General features: G+C 43.9%; 1 protein-coding gene across 1 annotated transcript in view; it reads left to right on the forward strand.

Moving 5' to 3' along the window:
* Window positions 1-21,715, forward strand: part of SPMIP10 (sperm microtubule inner protein 10) — a 124,237-nt gene that overhangs the window by 74,005 nt on the left and 28,517 nt on the right. The gene's annotated exons all lie outside the window — the stretch shown is intronic.

A 21,715-nucleotide genomic window follows, 5' to 3' on the forward strand; every position in this document is an offset into this window, starting at 1 on the left:
TGATGTTCCCACATCCCGTGTCCTTCCACTATGCTCTCCACTGATGTAATTAATATTTTGTTGAGGTAATGTGTTTTTTCTTCCTGGATAATGGTTTGGGTGCACAATGTGATAGAACCTAACCCTGACTTATTTTAACCCTGCACTCCAAGCTGTATTCTTTATCAACCAGAGTGGCATACAAACCTGCATGTGCAGAAACATCACTTTCTCCTTGATCAGTGTCCATGTTTTTCTTTAATTCAATTTTATCTATTGATTGTGTTCATTTATTTCTTTCTGTTACATCTGAATTATCCATCTTCAGAACAACTCCTTATTCAATTCATATCATAGGGGGTCATTCCGATGGCCGGGGTCGGCGGGAGCACCGCTAACAGGCTGGCGGTGCCCCGCAGGGCATTCTGACCGCGGCGGTTTGGCAGCAGTCAGAACAGGAAAACTGGCGGCCTCCTGCCGGTTTTCCGCTGCCCTCAGGAATCCTCCATGGCGGCGCAGCTTGCTGCGCCGCCATGGGGATTCCGACACCCCATACCGCCATCCTGTTCCTGGCGGTTCGCCCGCCAGGAACAGGATGGCGGTATGGGGTGTCGTGGGGCCCCTGGGGGCCCCTGCAGTGCTCATGCCAATGGCATGGGCACTGCAGGGGCCCCCGTAAGAGGGCCCCACAAAGATTTTCAGTGTCTGCTTAGCAGACACTGAAATTCGCGACGGGTGCAACATTCGGAGCCGGCTTCCTCGTGGGAAGGGGTTTCCCGCTGGGCTGGCGGGCGGCCTTCTGGCGGTCGCCCGCTAGCCCAGCGGGAAACACAGAATCATCGCGGCGGTCTTCTGACCGCGGAGCGGTGTTCTGTCGAGGGAACTCTGGCGGCCGCCAGAGTTAGAATGACCCCCATAGTCTTGAGACAACACAGTTCTCTGCAAAATTACATTTCTATGAAACCAAAAGACAAATCATTGTCAATTATATTGCTTACAATTTGAAGGTATTCTAGAGCATTCTATGAAAATGAAATCTGATTGTTTACAACAATAAACAATAGTCCTCAATTTCTCTGTGCACTCCTGTTCAGCATTGTCTTTCAATGGCTGTAGTTTAGTGTTTCATCTCTTCCATTATTGTAAACGTGTGACGTCTCTGTAGAAATTCTGAAAGGCCTGTTCAGAAACTGCATTTTGTAGTACTACAAAATGCTGTCGACAAGGTTCTGTGCAGAGTTTCCACCTCTTCTCTCCTTTTCTGTGCAGAGATTTCTGCAACACTGCAAAATCTCCACACACCTATATATATGTTTTAGTGGTACATGTGGCAGGGTCATAGAGGATTGATTGGGAAATTGGAAATTCTATCCGGTAAATTTGTAGGGATTAAAGGATGAGCAAATAGGAGTTAGCGAGTGCTATGAATTGTTTTCAGGGGGGTCATGCACGCTCCCACAAAGGATTAAGCCCATTGCTAATCACAAACTGCACTATAGTTACGAGAGACAAAAGGACCCATAGTAGTAGTGATTGTACTTCAGTTCACAGCTGGAGTACATCCAGCAGCACACAGGGTCAAATCCTGGTACTGCAACGCCCTCCCATAGTAATTAGTGGAGCCAACAAATAGCTATAGAAATACACTGGCAAATAAAGCCACATTTATTTCTTTAACATCCAAATTACTGAACCTTTTTTTAAATCCTGTGTACATTTGTGTTGGCTTTCTCATCATATCTTTGTAATCTTTATTGTAAACGGTGTATAATTGTAAACTTTTATATCGAGTGTTTGTTTGTACCAGGGTATTTTTTATTTTTAAATTTTCACTTAGAAGCAAATGCTGGAGATTTACATAACAAGGATCACAACACTTGCAACATGCCTGGTCATGAAAGAAGTGATTGTTCTCAATTCACCCACCCATCGCCAGCACAAAAACATTTCCACAACAACCAATCAAAGCCAGGCTGAGCCCATAAAAGATATTAATTAATGAAATATCAATCAACTGTTGATGCATTCAGTACGTCAGGGAAAAGTTTTGTAGGGTTGCCCTTCATTTTGAGGAGAAATTATGTGAGGCGGAGGGGGTTTACAGGCAAAGAGTAGACATTTACCTATGGCCTGCCCCCAGTTTATCCCAGCATGAGTCAAAATATTGGCCAGTCTCGATGCTTCAGATTCTGAGATTCATCAACAGAAGAGTTCACCTGTTTATCGCCATGCCACAGTCCCTAGCGGAAAGCCAAAGGGGTAGTCAATAATCACTGCAGCACAATACACACATTTGCCTGACACACAATGCATGCACGAGGGCATGATATATTACATTTAGAATGGAGACCCCTGTGAGAAAAAATCACTTTCCTTTGTTGCAGGTGATGCCCAGTGTGCTCTTTTTCTCACTCCTATCTCCTCACACCTACAGACATCCAACCACAGTATGTCAACAGTGGTACAATACGGCACACATACGGACAAGAGCCTTTTTTGAGCGTACGTTTTGGATCTTCAAGTCACAATTCAGATGCCTTGACTGTACAGGGGTGGTACTGGTGTACTTCCAAGAACTTGTGTGCAAGGCTGTTGTAGAGTCTCTTGTCAATGATGAATGGTGGACAACTAACACACTATCCATGTACACCATCCTGAGACAATTCTGTTTACTTTATATAATATCACTGACTAACATACTACACTCAAGTTCAAATGTAGTTGACTCTTCATTTTCAAAAATATACAACACAACATTCACAACACAAATCACACAATATTGCATGCTACACTCCTGTTTTTTGGCAAACATGCTAAAACCCTTACTTAAATCACATATATTCAGTACCCAAGCAATCTCTTTCATTTATTTTTAAATATATCAAATTTGTATTACTTTAGGTACATGCAGAATGTGCTCCTCTCACATGTGGAGAATTCCCTTCCTCATGCAGAGTCTCCCCTTCAAGTGCCGAGTCTCCCCTCCCCAAGCAGTATGGAGATTCTGCACTCGGTTGGCGGCCTTCACCTACTGTATCAAGCAGGTGATTCCTTACAGGAAGAGGAAGTCTGTCTTTTGTTTTTCGTTCTGAGCCATCCTCTCTTCAGAACATCACCCTTCTCAAGCCCCCTCCTCCTATTCTTGCCCCCAACATGGCTGAGAGACTTGATGAGAAGTGACCCCATTGTCTAATGGCAAAATGAACAGCAATAACCAGGAGGTTGTTGACAAGAACCCTCAGATTTTTGGGTTTCAAGAGACTCACCTGAGCAATGCAGCTCTGGCACAAATCTGGAAACACATCATGTCACCTTGAGTGCATTGGGTCTCCACACACAGTGAGAGAAGCTATGCCGCAAGCTCCGGTATTAAGTTTTGCATTGGGCCTGATTTGAGACCTAGAACATTATGGGCTTGTCTTCACAGCCACACTCTCGGCAGCCACTGATTTACCGAAGAATAGGTTAGTATTGTCCACTTATATGCACATGTATTTTGAGAGTTGTGTCCTGTCATGTGTCAGGTGTTTACTGTGAACTTTGTTTTGTCCTTCCACCTTATATTCAACATGTTGTTTGTGGCATGAAAGGTTTGAAAATTACCCTTTCCTGACATGCATGCTTAGTGTCTCTTTAGTTTGGAATTACTAATCATTTGATCTGGACATTATGGAAGTGTTTTAAATATACTCAGGAATTCTGTCAACTTAACTTAAGGCACACATTATATATTTGAATTCTGTTACATTTCCATGTTGCTAATTCTAGTTTATATGATGCTGATATTGTGTCCCATTTTCTCATTTCCTAACCACATTTACCACAAATAATTGATGATGTGTGGAACAACTGATATTTAAAATGGAGAGCAGTTCATCTTCCCTTACAATACTTTGTAGCTTTAAAAAATCTTTTTTCTGTCAAGTAACCAAATTGTGGAACCTGTTGAAAACATCCACTTTCAACAGTTTAAAAAACAATTCTCACAGACATAAGCTCTTAGTACCCCTCTCTCCCCCTTTGGATAGCTGATTCTGCAGATATTTTTAAAATTTTGCATTTTAACTATTTGTAATCAACAGTATTTGAGTATGAAAGCAGAGGACAGTGATACGTTTGTTGAGGACTACACAATGTCAGCACTTGTGCAATGGGAAACATTTTTCCTTTTAAATAAAGTTATGTAGCTATGCATTGTTGACCCAATGAATTGAAAATGTCTCTTTTTTCACAAACCTTTTCAGTGGACCTGACTAAGGAAGATCACTGCAGGAATGGGGGCAAGACCGTAAGATCTACTTAGAAGTGGGCGTGACTACTTGACACCACCAGTGAGGAGGAGTAACTTACTACCGGCAAGGGTAGTGACCCTGCTCAGAGACTAATGCAACTGTTCGCTAAGAGAAGGAGGCTGAACAGCCAGCTGGTGGAAGTGTATCTGAACACTTTGTGCCAGGAAGAGGAAGAGCTTGAGTCTCCTCCTGGCCTCGAACAAGACCAACCTGTTCCCAAGAGCAGCCCCTAACATCATTTGGGCGTGCATCCAGCCCCACCTAAACTCCTGATGCCCCCATTCCATCAGTTCCTCCTACTGCAACACCTGCCCATGCATCTCCTCCCAGAGCCCACCCAGAAGAACTAAGCTAAAGGACACTTCTGCCTCCGAAGCCCTATGCCCCTCTTGGGCAGCACTATCCCTTCCCTCTCAATAAGTGCTCTTGAATATTATAAAGCAAGCCCTTAGGCCAATTAGAGAGATTCTAGGAGTGATCTCTCTGGATATCTTGGGGTGGCAAGATTAACTGTGACTAAGCATCACGCTAAATTATATATGTGTGGCCACGACACATGAATGACTGAATGCAACAACGAGATGCATCTTAACCACAACGTGTCCAAACAATAGTAAATGAGTTACAATCCAAATGCATCAATACAGTAACACAATGAGAAACATCTTTCACTGAGACCTAAGGTGAAGCGTTACTAACAGATACCGAATACAAAGGGGGAAGCATACAAAATGAGACAAGTACTCCCCATAAGACAAATCAAACACCTAGCGGTGATCCCGCAGGTATAAGAATATAATAAAACAAGCGATATGCAGTGATTTTATCATATACTGGTGTGGTGAATACTAAGCATGAAACTCCACAATGTGAGCTGGGAAAGTCTATGGTCGCTGAGGGAAACAACCCTCTCTTTAATAAACAAACCATCAACCAATTTATTATTGATGCCATTGGGTAAATGGCTATCAAGATGTCTTATCCAAAATCTTTCCCTTTGAGACAGAGCAATTTGTGTGTTAATCTCAGGGTTAACCACCATGGCTTCCTGTATTGTGTAATATTGTGGTTGTGATTCAACCAATGTAGAACCAAGCTAGAGTTCTTAGTTTGATTGCTAACCATGCTCTTATGTTCTATGATTCAAACTTAAATTTTCCCCTCGGTTATACCCACATACATTAAACCACATGGGCATTTAATAGCTTTATAATCTGACATGTGTTCCAACTTGATTTGTTGGCCTGACTTCGAATGAGATATAGTTCTACCCACTAGTACATTTTTACCGTGAATACAATTCTGACATTTTTGTATGCCTTTGTGTGACGTGATGCTGGCTCATTTGGGAGATGACAATAATGGGCAAGTGGGCAAAAATGGATTTGTTTTAAAAAAGACCTTGAAGTCTGGTTCAAATTGATTTAGTTCCCAACTTTGACAGATAGTACATTTGATGAGAAAGGATTTACTGGAAAATGTAGGCACAAAACAACTTTTCAGTAATCCTGTGCTGCAACAAAGACTGCGTGCAGTCCATTGTTTGGACTCGTTGAAGCGCACAGTTCAGTATTTGTTCAGGATAACAGCGTTGATGGAACTGAGATTTGCACTCTAACAAAGTCTGGCTGCAGACCTCTTGATTAGTGGTGATACTTTTAATGAGTACGAACCTAAGATGCAGTAATTGTTTTAGTGAGGGAGGGTGAAAGCTGCTGAATAGTCAAGAGTTGTTTTGGCCCGTAGGTTTTCTGTACACTCTTGTGGATAAACCCAGCGGTGTTAAATCTTGTTGAGCATCCTAATAAATAATGCTATGTTGACTGATTCTGCTGGTGAACTAAATTCTCAGATTTTGCTGGTTTAATTAAGAGATTTGTCTTCCCTAAAGGACTTTCAGACCCTTCCATAACAAGACTGTGTCACCAATGTATCTCAAATAGATAACCATGTTCTCCTGCCAAACTTTAGAAGCATAGATATGTTAGATCTCAAATTTAGCCATGAAGATATTAGCGTAGCATAAAAACACTGCTAGAGGTTTGAGGAGGCCAAGTGTGGTGTCCCTCCTATGTTGAGATGTGCTTCTAAAGTTTTCTGCATGCGTTGGATGTTAAGAGTGACATTGGCATTGTTTGCCTATTGCCTCTATCATTTCATGGCAAAGGTATGGTGTCTTGCATTCTGTTACCCAAGAAGTTGAAGATGTTATTCTTGGTGCATCTTTGCTATTTCTTGGTAATTTTTTGTGACATTAGTCAAGGCACAGGTCTACCTGTCATTCATTTGGGGAGCCCTTTAAGTGTAGCAGCTATGTCTAGCATGACTATCCTCCAGCACATTAGATTGCTGTTCGTAAAACAGATCTTACCAGTAAGCAGCATCTGCCATGCAAAACTCCCCAGTCTGTGTGGCCATCTGATATGGCCAGTGTTAAATTATTTTTCGAGTTTCTATTTTATGCATCAATAATGATCATTACAATAACTTTTACACTTTAACTTACATATATAGACTGAATTAACATAACTACAATTGAAACAAATGTCCTATGATATGTAGAAATGAGTTTATTGATATATCTTAGTTATGCCACATTGCCTATGTAAAGCACAATTTTAGACGACATAGACGCCATTCATCCCCCACTCTTGTTTTCCTCCTTCACACATCATCTCCCCACAGGCTTCGCAAAGCACACAGTTAAGCTGATGACAAAGGTTTATTCAACAGTAGTAGTTGCATTGATGGTGTTGAACTTGCTATGGTGTGGTTGTAAGATTACAACAAATATTATAACGTGTGTTTTTACAATGAGTCCATTAATTGAGAGAATAATCTACTGTTCATGTTTCATATTAGTTAGAACATCTGCTGATGACATTAGCATGGAGGGTGTTAAATAATTGTTTCTGAACACTGGGATGGTGCTCATGTATCAACGTAATAAACGTGTATTTTTCTTGAGATATGATTTCCTTTGCGTACACCACTACGATTTAGCAGTTTCTCTAATGTTATGCAAGAAGTGTGTATAAGACCCCTATGATTTTGGGGGCGAGCCAGAAGACTTTTTTGTTCTACTAAGGATGCTGCCTGAGATCTTTCTGATTTTGCTGCTCATTTGGGACTTAGAATAATTTCTGATTTTGCATTTTTTGTATAACTTGCGTTTGAGTGACTTTGTGACTTTAATTCAGTACCTCCAATTTCAGAAAATTTTGTAACAAAACTCTTTAACTTATCATTGATATAGAGCTCAGTTATTTAATGGGTCCCATCATTTATTGATCTGTTTACTCTGCTAATTGATGTTTGCAGAGGTGCCATAGCATGGGACACATTGCCTCATGAAACTGACGTTTAACACCATCCCCAATTCTGTAAATTGTGGGAGAACTGAACAAGTTAAAATTTGGAGTGTCCAAATATTGGGGTACAGTTTTGCTCCCACACCAGGAGGTTGTCCAGCACAGAGAGAAGTGATGGCATCTTGGAGCTAGTGGGCAGGGGCGTAGCTTCATGGGAGGTGTTTGGAATGTGACACCTCCTTCAAATAAAAGCATTCTTGACTTGAAAGGTGGATCTGTGGGCCCTGAGACTTGTCTCCTATGCCTTTGTTGTTTTTTCTTATTGTCTTTGTTTGACTAAAAGGTTTTAACCTGTTATTTTTTTTATCAGGAACTTAGACAGGGGCCATCCTAATGCAAACCAGTACTGAACCTGTTCATCAAGGGAACAGTGTATCCCAAACCTTTGTCATCCCTCCACCATTCAGCATACTGCTTTTAATTGGGAAATTTACATTCACACCCCCAAATCTCACTGCCTAAACTACCCCCTTGTTTGTAGGGGTGAATCATCTCTGGAGGCGACTGTTGCATAGGCAGATCTAGCGTCCCTGGCTGCTTAGCTAATGGTTGGGGACTGCAATTCTCAAACAGATCTTCCGGCAGTGCTGTCTGGACTTGAAGCTTGAAGTGGCCTTCTTCAAGATGTTTTGTGTAGGGGCAACAAAGACCTCCACTTGATCCAAGTCCTCCTCGACTAGCTCCTGCTCCTCTTTGTTATCCTCCTCTTGCTCTTGCTGGCTGCTGATATTCTGGCTTGGAAGAGAATAGCACTCTCCTCAGATTGCCTGCTGTCCTTTTCTTATAGATTGTTCCGCATCATCATCCGGGGCAATGCCCCCAGTAGCTGTAAGAAGAAGATTTCAACATATGTACATCATATCCAGTTTTGTGTCTACATTTCATCACTGTACTTTAATAAACTTTGTTCTGCAAATAGTTAATAAAGTTAGTACCATGTAAGCATAAGGCAACTTATACAATTAAGGGTTGATCCATGGAAGAAATTAATACATCTCAACAATGTGAACTCACCAAGTCCAGCCACAGAGAATACTTTTTGGAAATCCTCTTAAGGTCAGCTGCTGAACCTGGGTCCTTGTAGTTGGTGTTTCCAGAATATCTCCAGATCCATCAGCTGTAGAGATAAGACTTAGCTTCAATAAATTATTTAAATCTGTTTGTCATGATGATCACAAATACATGCATATTAGACATAAATACATGAAAATATACAGCAGAAGGAAATCAACTTTCAACATATGATAAACTTCATCAGAAGAGAGAAATGAGTTAATGAAAGGACTAATGATGACATGCAAAACTTAGGAACCTAGGTTTTAAGACTTACATGAAGGATGGATGATAGGGGGCCTATTAGCAACTGCCAGTATGTCCCCTGATGTCATTGTTGTGGATGTTCGTAATGTGAACACCGGTGGGCTCTTGTGTGACACAAGCTGACTGGAGAGAGAGAGAGACATACATGTAGTGTCTTGCATTATTCAGAACGGAAGCTTTGTTGCTCCAGAGGACTCCGTATCAGTGTGATGTAATTGCTAGAATAAAATGCAATAAGAGCTTGGTGTTGAATGTTAGAGATCACAAGTACATGCAGAGGAATAAAGACGTGATGTATAGCTCTGTGGGTGGACTAGTTATTCAGGGGGTACCAGGCTGGGGAAGACGCTACAACTGGAGATAGGGGATAAGTAACCAGAAGAAGAAAGTGCTCTCCTGAAGAGTTTGCCGTGGTCCAAGCAAACTGCTCATGTGTGTGCCACGTGTTCCTTTGTCGAAGTGCCGAGTCAACGGATAGCGTATGTGGAGTTAAAGCACAACTTCAGCCAGTGTGAAGTCTGTGAAAAGGAAGAGAGCTTCATGAAAAAGTCTCTATGCATTGTTTTTTTAAATACTTAACCAAGATCCTACAAAAAGGTTCTGTGCTGCCACGTAAAATAAAGTTATACAATATACGGAGCGTTAACGCTGAAGGCGGATTAAACCAGGTTAACAAAGCACAGTTAAAGACAGTTATCAGATAACAAATAGTGCTACAAGGCAGAGATCAACCAGGTGTAAGACAGTACAAAGTGAAGTATAAAAAGAATCAAGTAGCTACCTTACCGAGTCCAATAGACAGAGTCCACATACCCCAGCTGACGGTGGCCCCAAGGGAAGTGCCCAGGGCTGTGCTAAAGGAGCGGTCATTATTAACAGCGGCAAGAATCTTGCCAGAAGATCATTCTGCCGATGGAGCCCATCTAGTATGACCCCGAGGCTAGCCCATCGCAGAGCCGGAACATGGATGGAAATGATCCTGATTTCCAGGCAGAGAGGCTGGGGAAGCTCCAATCCCAGCGTCAGGAAGTTCCACACTTGTTTATCTTGCTGCCGCCTTTCACAAACAACCATCACTATTTGACACAGCCAAAAAGCAAAATATTGGTGATAAATGGACTGCATGGATAGAGACATTCGAAGATTTCATAGATGCACTTGAAGAGACTGATAATAGGAAGATTATGAAATACCTCAATAATTCTGCTGGTGATTGTGTGAAATAAGTCATAAAGAAAATGCCAAGAACTGGCAAAGAAGTCACATACTGTCAGATCAAGAAATGTGTTGATTCTCAAGCTTAATCCAGTACAAGACGTTGTTTATGAATTATATGTTTTCAGTCAAGAACGTCAAAGAGTTGGCAAAACAATCAATGAATTCATGGAAAGACTTGACACACTCATTAAACACTGTAAGTTTAATTAATTTAATGATGAAGAAGCCATGAGGCTTAGAGAGATTGATGGATGCTTGTCCGATTCATTCAGATGATGGATGCTGAGAGAAACTCCTAGTCTGGAGCAAGCGTTGATGGCTGCCAGAGCTGAGGAACATGCTGAGAGACAAGCTGCCGACATGGAGGCCGAAGGTGCCTAGAGCTAGTCAGTTAGGAGTGTGAAAAGTAATTCAAAACAAAAGACTGAAAGACTCAAAGTGATATCTACATGCAAAAATAAGTTGTGCATCAGGTGTGAATTTGGGTTTCCTGATGAAGGAAAGTGTCTCGCCATTAGTCAGATATGCAAAGGTTGTGATAAAGATAACCATTTTGTGTGTGATGTGCAGAGAAAAGGAAAAAGTGCACATTGACGCAAAGACAAAAAGGCCCCCTGAACGTTCCAGAAGAAACGTTCGACACACACCCACAAGGGTAAGCGGCAACATCAGTTAAAGAAAATAGATACTAAACAAAGTCGATCATTATCTAAATCATTGTCAAACAGTTCTTCAGTCTCAATAATAACTGAAAGTGAAGAAAGTGATTGTGCCATGTCAATGTTTACCTCAGAAAAACATGCACATCAGAATGGTTCCCTGTGAGGAAAAAATTCAGTCAAAGAAAAGTCGGCATGTTAAAGTAACAAAATCATAGAACCACTGTCCAAAGATTACATTAAAAATAAATGGATGTTCAACACCTTTCATTATCGATAGTGGTGCCACAATAAAATTAATGTCTGAAGAAAAGTACAATGAACTGTCTCTGTTGATGCGGCTTATGCCGTAAAGAACCAAAGTTTACACTTTGGCTGCATCAACACCCATGAAAAGTAAAGGTTTTTTTATGGCGACAGTGACACATAAGAAAATAAAGGTACAAGCACCGATCCATGTTCTTCAAGGAACAGCAGCAAGTGCCTGTTTACTCAGTTTGAACACAGCTGCTGACATGAAACTGATTTCAGTGAATTATAACATGAATGCTCATCATGAAATAGTAAGATAGTTCCCTTCATTGTTTCATGGTTTAGGAAAATTAAAGACTATGAAAGTAAAACTGCATATTAATAATGATGTCCATCCTGTTGCTCAGAGACATAGACAAGTAGCTTTTCATTTACAGGAAGCTGTTGAAATAGAACTTGAATAATTTCTTAAGCATGACATTATTGAACGTTCTACTTGTCCAGCGCCATGGGTTCCACCCATAGTAGCAGTGGCCAAAAAGGACCATGAAGGAGCTGTGCGCATATGTGTTGACATGCGCCAGGCAAAGTGATAGAAAGAGAGCAACATCCAGGGCCGCACATTGCTGATAAGCTACAGATATTAGTTTGTTTAGATATAAGAGACTCAGGCCCTCATTATGATCTCATCCGTGGTGGCAGTCAATAGAAGACCACCAGCGCGACTACACTCCCCCCCACCCCCGCCGGCCCGCATAATATTTTCCCGCTGGGCCGGAGGGCGGAAACAGTGTTTCTGCCAACCGGCCCAGCGGGGAAAAGGACCGTAACATTGACAGCGCCGCCAATGTTGGTGTGCGGTTGGTGCAGCTGCACCTGTTGCGCAGATCACTGCCCGTAAACTGGGCAGTGACCTGCACGATAGGGCACTGCACAGGGGCCCTGGAGCACCCCTTCCGCCAGCCTCGCCAGGGAAAGGCTGGTGGCAGAAGGGATTATTATCCGAGCAACAGCGCTGCTTGCAGTGCTGCCCTGTCGGAAAATGATTCCCTCCACCGTCAGGCTGCCTGGCGGCGGCAGCCTGGCAGTGGAGGAGGGCCACCATAGGCGGCCCTCACTGTGTGCATTATATGGCGGTTCGGACCGTCATGCTGGTGGGGGTCTTTGCACCCATGGCCGGCATGGCGGTCTGAACTGCCGGGGATCATAATGACCCCCTTAGTTTTGGTGTGTCATCGACTGTAGAACTTCTCCAAGACATCATAGGACGCATCATACAACCTGTTGTCAATGCATTTAACAATAGCAATTACATATTAGTTTTTGGAGCTACGCAAAAGGAGCACAGTAGAGCCCTCACACAATGATGTCAGTTTCTCAGTGATACAGGTTTGACCATAAATGCAAACACGTGTGAATTTTGTGAATTCAATAAGACACAAGCTGACTGGAGAAACTGAAATTCTTTGGCCATATCTTTTCTGATGGGGGCATGATGACACCTGATCCTGCATGTTTCAATAGTACATTCTTTTTTTGGAATGGCCAGCTGCTGTTCATGATACCTAAAGGACTTAGCCACAGTCAGTGCTCCATTACGAGAGTTAACAAAGACAGGTGTTTCTTTTAAATGGTCAAGAGAATGTGAAAAGAGTTTCTAAAGCATCAAACACACCATCGAAAATGCTACAGGAATGGCATACTTCAGTCCAAAGCTCCACACCAAGATTGTGAGTAATGCTAGCCCTGTTGGGTTAGGTGCTATACTTGCTCAGCATAGTAGGCACTCAAATGCAAAATGACATATTGTGGCCTATGCTAGTAGAGGTTTGTCTCAAACAGAACAACCTTACTTATAGCCTGAAAGGGAATGTTTAGCTGTTGTATGGGTCTGTGAACATTTCTATGTATTCCTGTACGGAAAGCCTTTTTACACTGGTGACTGACCATCAAGCTTTGCTAACCATCTTTAGCAGTCCAAAAGCCAAACGTGCGTCATCCAGGAAAGGAACAAAAACATTCTGACTGCTTTTCAGGAGCACCTACTCGAGGTCATGGTACTCCATCCAAAATGGCTGAGGTGGTGGCGAGTGGTCAGCCATCATGGATGTAACCCGCTTGGGCTCCGCTGCATTTTCCTTATGAATCAAGATAACGGGGTCCCTTGCTGCATTTTTGCCCACCAATGATTGCTGCCAAGATCAGAGTAATGGGGCACATCGAAACGACGGTCTCAGCAGCCCTCACACAAGCTCTCTTGGGAACACCGCCTCCAAGTCACATCCCCAATGAGATTGAGCCCATAGCCGTGAAAGAGAATATAAGGAAAACTGACAATCCACACAGTGCACCGGCTAGTATCAAACTTACCCCAATGCGACAGACAAATAACAAATTTTATTCAGGGGGAAAAGCAACATTAAAGACACTTTTATGCCAAATTGTGACACTCTGCCATTCTGCTTGGCCCTAACATGGCACCCAAGGTGCATGGCTCCATCCTTGGCGGCACGGACTGAGCCCCAAGTAACACCACAATAGCACTCCAGTACCTCCCTGCAGTGATGGCAAAACCTCCCCTCAGGAGCAGTGGCTCACCTCCCAGATACTGGCATTGTGGCTGCATCGGAGACAACAAGAGTGCTTCCCAGGTCCTTTTAGCACTCAAGGCTCTCTCTCCACATGCTTCTTGGAGCCCTACTGAGAACGGTGGCCGTGGGCAATGGACATTCATTTCGGCCCACCACCATTAAACTCAATGAAAGGTATGATGAGGACTGTACAGAGGGCTCTGGCAGATTAGAAGTGAAGCACCAGGAGCCAGCTCTCTCCTTTTAGAGAAGCCCACCGACATAATTAGAGCATGAAGGCCTGACAGCATTGACAATTAGATAGGCTTGAAGCCTTCAGCTGGTTAAGGCATCACCCGGGGACAGATAAGTAGCCATATAGACAGACTGGCCCTTCATCCTCTGCCTAGTGAGAGAGGAGGAAGCAATGCAGAAGACCAAAATCCACCACTTGACTCTCCACGGTCCACCTGAGGCTACCCTTGGGAGTTCCTGCTCACTACCCATATACGCGAGACCTCAACCGCACTCTACATGCCTAAGAAAAAACTGCAAATAAAGAGTGTTGAGCTGCTTTCAATCAACAGAAGCTAGGGACTCTCGCTCCACTGCAGTCAAAATGGGCAAAATGGCATTAACTAAAGAGGATCTTCTTTCCTCCCTTCAGGATTTTAAAAAGGAATTGAGAGAAGAGCTCAAAGTGGACCTTGACACCTCTTTGGAAGCTCTCTGGTTCGATCTCAACTCTAAACTCACCATCTTACAACAAGATGTGGACTCCACACACTTGACCTCCAAGCTAAAAGCCAGACCCTTCAGCAATGAGTGAATCAACTAGAGGGCTCCTCAGGCCAACTTAAAGTGCACCTCCAGGCCGCACTACTGAAATGTGAAGACCCAAAAACATTTGCATACGGAACCTGGAGGAAGCGGAAGGTCCAGTCCTAGAAACATTTGTGGTAGTACTGTTCTCAGAATTCTGGGGGAGAGTGGCACTAAGATTAAACTGGATTGTGTCCACCAAGTTGGCCCACTGTCACCGGGTGAGGGAAAACATCCCAGAATGTTCTGGCGAAGCTGCACTCTTTCAAAGTGAAAGACGCGATCCTAGTGAAAGAGGGATCCTTCCGAAGCGCGACATGCTCTGTGTTCCTGGATATTGCTCTAGCTACCTTAACTATAGTTCTGACCTATTACTCACAAACTGCGCCATGACTGCATCATATACAGGTGGACTTATCCCTTTGGCCTACCCTTCGAATATCAAAACAAAGTTCATCACTTCTCATCACTTCATGGACCTAGCAGACTCAGCAACTTTGTTAGGTGTGACAATCTCTGAACAAGAACACTCTGAGGTAGAATCAGAAGTACCGTCCATGAGTCCTAAGACTGATGCAGACAGAAGGCAATGGCTCTCATAAGGTGTCCAGGACAGCAAGGGAAACGCTGGGCCCCAGGCTGAAACAGACACCCATGAATTTTCATCCAGAGAAAGATTTTAGAAGGAGTGAAAGTTACGTGCCGGTTCGAACTATATTAATGCATGTTCCACATGTGTTCCGTAGGCTCCTATGTGGGAATATGTTCCTTGTCCATTTACAACCTGTTACACTTTCACTGAAAGACTACACAGTAAACATCGAGACCAGAGAGAGTCAACTGTTTAATTAGAACTCTTTTTTACCTTTGTTACCTTGATCTTGAGTTTACATAGCAAGAATGCTTATGTAGTTTATGACCTACACGTTTGCACTTATGTGACTCATCCCAATACTATAAAGCAGTTGGGGAACCTGGGTTCCCAAATGTAAGGAAATGCCTCCATGACATGGTTACCCCCTAACGTTTTGCCTTTGCTGATGCTAAGTTATGATTTGGAAGTGTGCTGGGACCCTGCTAACCAGGCCCCAGCACCAGTGTTTTTTCCCTAAACTGTACCTTTGTCTCCACAATTGGCACAGCCCTGGCACTCAGGTAAGTCCCTTGTAACTGGTACCCCTGGTACCAAGGGCCCTGATGCCAGGAAAGGTCTCTAAGGGCTGCAGCATGTCTTATGCCACCATAGGGACCCCTCACTCAGCACATACACACTGCTTCACAGCTTGTGTGTGCTGGTGGGGAGAAAATGACTAAGTCGACATGGCACTCCCCTCAGAGTGCCATGCCAACCTCACACTGCCTTTGGCATAGGTAAGTCACCACTCTAGCAGGCCTTACAGCCCTAAAGCAGGGTGCACTATACCACAGGTGAGGGCATATGTGCATGAGCACTATGCCCCTGCAGTGTCTAAGCAAAACCTTAGACATTGTAAGTGCAGGGTAGCCATAAGAGTAAATGGTCTGGGAGTTTGTCAAACACAAACTCCACAGTTCCATAATGGCTACACTGAAAACTGAGAAGTTTGGTATCAAACTTCTCAGCACAATAAATGCACACTGATGCCAGTGTGCAATTTATTGTAACATACACCCAGAGGGCATCTTAGAGATGCCCCCTGAAAACCTACCCAACTTCTAGTGTAGGCTGACCAGTTTCTGCCAGCCTGCCACACACCAGACATGTTGCTGGCCACATGGGGACAGTGCCTTTGTCACTCTGTGGCCAGGAACAAAGCCTGTACTGGGTGGAGGTGCTTCTCACCTCCCCCTGCAGGAACTGTAAAACCTGGCTGTGATCCTCAAAGGCTCACCCCTTTTGTTACAGTGCCCCAGGCTAGCGGAGATGCCTGCCCCTCCGGCCACTGTCCCCACTTTTGGCGGCAAGGCTGGAGGAGATAATGAGAAAAACAAGGAGGAGTCACCCACCAGTCAGGACAGCCCCTAAGGAGTCCTGAGCTGAGGTGGCCGCTGCCTTGAGAAATCCTCCATCTTGAGTTTGGAGGATTCCCCCCAATAGGATTAGGGATGTGCCCCCCTCCCCACAGGGAGGAGGCACAAAGAGGGTGTAGCCACCCTCAAGGACAGTAGCCATTGGCTTCTGCCCTCCCAGACCTAAACACACCCCTAAATTCAGTATTTAGGGGCTCCCCAGATCCCAGGAAATCAGATTCCTGCAATCTGAAGAAAGAAGAAGGACTGCTGACCTACAAGCCTGCAGAGAAGGAGGAAGACGACAACTGATTTGGCCCCAGCCCTACCGGCCTGTCTCCAACTTCGAAAACCTGCTCCAGCGACGCATCCGACATGGACCAGCGACCTCTGAAGCCTCAGAGGACTGCCCTGGACTACAGGACCAAGAAACTCCTGTGAACAGTGGCCCTATTCAAAACCAGCTACTTCTTTGCAACAAAGAAGCAACTTCCAAGGACTTCGCGGTTCCCGCCGGAATCGTGCGACTCTACACTCTGCACCCGCCGCCCCCGGCTCGACCTGCAGAAAACCAACACCTCAGGGAGGACTCCCCGGCGACTGCGAGCCCGTGAGTAACCAGAGACGACCCCCCTGAGCCCCCACAGCAATGCCTGCAGAGAGAATCCAGAGGTTCCCCCTGACCGCGACTGCCTGTAACAAGGTATCCGACGCCTGGAACCAACACTGCACCCGCAGCCCCCAGGACCTGAAGGAACCAAACTTCAATGCAGGAGTGACCCTCAGGCGACCCTCTGCCTTGCCCAGGTGGTAGCTGTCCCGAGAAGCCCCCCCATACCTGCCTGCACCGCTAGAGTGACCCCCGGGTCCCTCCATTGAAACCTATACAAACCCCGACGATTGCTTTGCACACTGCACCCGGCCGCCCCTGTGCCACTGAGGGTGTGTTTTGGGTGCTTACTTGTGCCCCCCCCCCCAGTGCTCTACAAAACCCCCTGATCTGCCCCGAGGACGCAGGTACTTATCTGCTGGCAGACTGGAACCGGAGCACCCCTGTTCTCCATAGGCGCCTATGTGTTTTGGACACCTCTTTGACCTCTGCACCTGACCGGCCCTGAGCTGCTGGTGTGGTAACTTTGGGGTTGCCTTGAACCCCCAACGGTGGGCTGCCTGTGCCCCAGGACTAAGACTTGTAAGTGTTTTACTAACCTCCTAACCTAACCTTTACTTACCTCCCATAGGAACTGTTGATTTTTGCACTGTGTCCACTTTGAAAATAGCTTATTGCCGTTTTTACAAAAACTGTACATGATATTGTTTCCATTCAAAGTTCCTAAAGTATCTAAGTGAAGTACCTTACATTTAAAGTGTTTACTGTAAATCTTGAACCTGTGGTTCTTAAAATAAGCTAAGAAAATATATTTTTCAGTATAAAAACATATTGGCCTGGAGTAAGTCTTTGAGTGTGTGTTCCTCATTTATTGCCTGTGTGCGTAGAACAAATGCTTAACACTACCCTCTGATAAGCCTACTGCTCGACCACACTACAACAAAATAGAGCATTAGAATTATCTACTTTTGCCACTATCTTACCTCTAACGGGAACCCTTGGACTCTGTGCACACTATTTCTTACTTTGAAATAGTATATACAGAGCCAACTTCCTACACCAAATGTTACCGTTTTGTTTATAATTTTTTATTCCATCACTGGGACTATGTTGATGTGTTTGGGTGGGGGCGGAGGGGAGGCAAAGAGGGGGATCCAATGGGGAACATGTGCTACATGGTGATTTGGAAGAAGTACAGTTGAAGTCTTTGAATGTAAATAACCATCTGACAGGGCTTTATTCCCCAGCCAAACATCACAAACTGTGAAAATACATTCTAGACTGGAGACCCAATATAGTAGCACCACAGGAAACACACCTTAAATGCAGCGAGGACAGTTGATTATGCCATAAAGCATACTCCTGATCTTTAGATCCTCTGCTCCCACCAAACATAATGAGGTTACCCTCTTCTTTCACTTATCTCTCAAGTTCCAACCAACAGGCAGCAAATCTGAAAAAGAGGGAATAATAATAATGGCAAAAGGGAAAATATTGGGCAGGATGGGTATGAAAGCATCAGTTTATACCCACAACTCAGCACAGGCTACCTTTCTTCACTCATTTCTTATTCTGTTGGGGGTTTTGGAGAGGGAGAAATCATACTAATGGAAGTCTTCAACCTTATCTAGGATCCAGCATTAGATAGCACCAATCTTCAGCATTCCATCACCAGAAACATCACTAAAGCCCTAAAACAAACCATCCAGTCATTAGGCTTGATAGACCCTTGGAGAACAACAGGCTCTTCCACTCGAGACTATACTTTTTCCTCACACTTCCACCTCGATTATACATTTATAAGTCAATCAGTGGAACATTCCATTCTGGTGACCTCTTTCCATCCTATTGCCTTATCAGATCATGCCCTTGTGGAGCTTACACTAGATTGCATGGCCTCCACACCTAAGCTCCATCTGTGGCTTTTCCCTGGATCTCTTACCAGATACCACCTCTTCCGAGAAGAGACACACAAGACTATCACAGAATATTTCAACTGAATAGCCCTCAAGATACTAACCTGTCCACTACGTGGGACACCCTTAATGCAGTCATTAGACGAAAATGCATCTCTCTGTTATCTACTTTAACTAAACAAAAAACCCAAGATATTCTCGAAACAGAGTTCCAAATAGCAGAATAGGCCCATAAAGACACTCCCACCCTTGCACTACAAAGGAAGGTCACATCTCTTAGAGGGAAAATGAATGCAATATACTTGAATAGAGCAGAATTGGCTCTGCTATGCTTTGAACACATTACATATGATCCAGGAAATAAGGTGCGCACCCATTTAGTGAGACAACTAAGGGTCAAACATGAGAAAGACAATGTCAGCCACATCAACTGAGAGACAGGATTTGTAGCCTTGTCTGAAGAGGACAAAGCAAATGCCTTCCCTGATTTCCACAAATACCTGTAATCTTCTAAGACATTGGGGAAGGAGACGAAGCTAGAATACTTGAAGGGGGTCGATTTACCCCAAGTAACAGCTGATCAGAATGAGGATTTGGGTAGGCCGATCAGAAAAGACGAGGTCCAAACTGCAATCAGTACTCTTAAATTGAATGAATTACAGGGGCCTGATGGGTTTACAGCCCAATTTTACAAAATCTACAGCTATGATTTAGTACCTCGCCTAACACTCTTTTATTCAATCATATGGCAACCACTTAAATGGTTACCCCCTCGATGAACGAAGCGCTGATCTTGATCATTCTGAAACCAAGGAAGGATCCTCATTACTATGCCTCCTGTAGCCCTATTACTTTACTCAACTTAGATGTCAAAATCTATATGAGAAATCCTTTCTACCAGATTAGAAAGCATTATGCCAGATTTGGTCCATCCAGACCAATCAGGCTTTATTCATGAGAGACAGACACATGATAACCTAAGGAGGGTGGTCCTTCTGGTTGAAATACTACCAAAAAAGCAGATCCCGGCAATTCTTCTGTCATTAGATGCAGAAAAGGCCTTTGACTGGGTGGATTGGTCCTTATTCTTCCACACTGTCAGCACATTTGGCATTAGTGAACATTTCATAGCCATGGTCCAGGCGAATTATGCGAATCCACTATCACAGGTGCTGGTCAACAGGGTGTGCTCAGATTTTTTTAAGCTAGAATGTGGCACACACCAGGGGTGTCCGCTCCCACCACTTTTATTTGTTCTTAGTATAGAACCCCTCACTGCCAAAGTAAGGGCCGCACCCAAGATCTGAGGAATCCCATTTGACTCTGTAGATCAAAAAATCTTGCTATTTGTGGATGATGTGTTACTCTCCCTTACCTCCCCATCAACATCTTTAGTGGCTCAGTGGTGGGTTATCTTATTAATCTCCACAAATCTTTTCTTCTGAATTAAACCCTGCCCACACATGAGATGGAAGTGTTGGTGGGCTTGACTCCCTTCCAGTGGGTTAAGAAAGACTTCCCATACCTAGGGATTGAAATAACTCCCAAGGTTTCCGATCTGTACCTCGCAAACTAGCCTCCACTTCTCCAGCAACTTAAAGCTGACCTTAAAAGATGGCCACCCATATATTTATCATGGCTAGTTGTATCAACGCAATAAAAATGACTGTCTTCACAGCACCTTTTATCTCTATTCCAAGGACTCCGGATCAAGCTTAACCAAGACCTTTTTTCTGAGGTTCGTTCCCTACTGACCTGATTCATCTGGCAAGATCGCAGAGTTTGACCCCCCTATAAACTATTGCAGCTACCGAATGAGGCTGGTGGACTGACATTGCATGATTTCCCCCTATACTTTAAAGCAGCACAGCTAAGAGTGATATCTGGGTGTTCAATGCAGTAATCAGATAATTACTAGTTCCATATTGGTAGAGGTTTGTTGTTATGTGTGGGATGTCTTATGGAAACCGAAAATACATTGACCCCCTAACACATACCTTGGTACACCTATAATAATGACCTTATAGGTATGGGACACCGTGAACCGGGTGGCTGCCCCTCCCCTTACACTCCTATTCACTTTTACCCCGCCTTCCCACCTGCACTCACACCAGGGCTCTTTGACTCACTATTTCCAACCTATTTCATGGATGAGATTTTCTCAGCTTTGAAAATTGCCAATGAGACTTTGATTTAACCGCCTCAGAAAGATATTTTTACCCTCAACTGAAACACTGGGTCCTCCATCTAGACATGAGGCTAGCTGCTACTAGAGATCTCTTTGCAATCAACAAATTTGTAAGACAAGTGGGTGGGTCTAAAGGCAATATATTTTTCCTATATTCAGTTTTACTTAACAACTCCCCCATGACCAAACCACAACACATAGAATTTTAAACCAAGATACTTGGCAACACTGTACCAAATAGATAATGGCAAAAACTATGGTGGAACATCCCCAGATTTCACCACTTTCGAGGGAAGAGGGAGGCTCATTAATCCTGTTTGATTGGTATCTCTACCCCACTAAACTCAATACAATCACTTCTGACTTTTGTTTGGAGGATGCAGGTTACTTGGTGGGATTGTCCAATCATTCGACCCTTCTGGTCAAAAATCTTAGCACAGATTAAAACCATACTGCCTTACTGACTTCCATCCATGCCAGGCTTTGCTCTTTTGGGACTAACGGATGAGACTCTTAAAAGTCAAACCTC

The sequence above is a fragment of the Pleurodeles waltl genome, chromosome 1_1, assembly GCF_031143425.1.
Source record: "Pleurodeles waltl isolate 20211129_DDA chromosome 1_1, aPleWal1.hap1.20221129, whole genome shotgun sequence".
In the NCBI taxonomy this organism is placed as follows: domain Eukaryota; kingdom Metazoa; phylum Chordata; class Amphibia; order Caudata; family Salamandridae; genus Pleurodeles; species Pleurodeles waltl.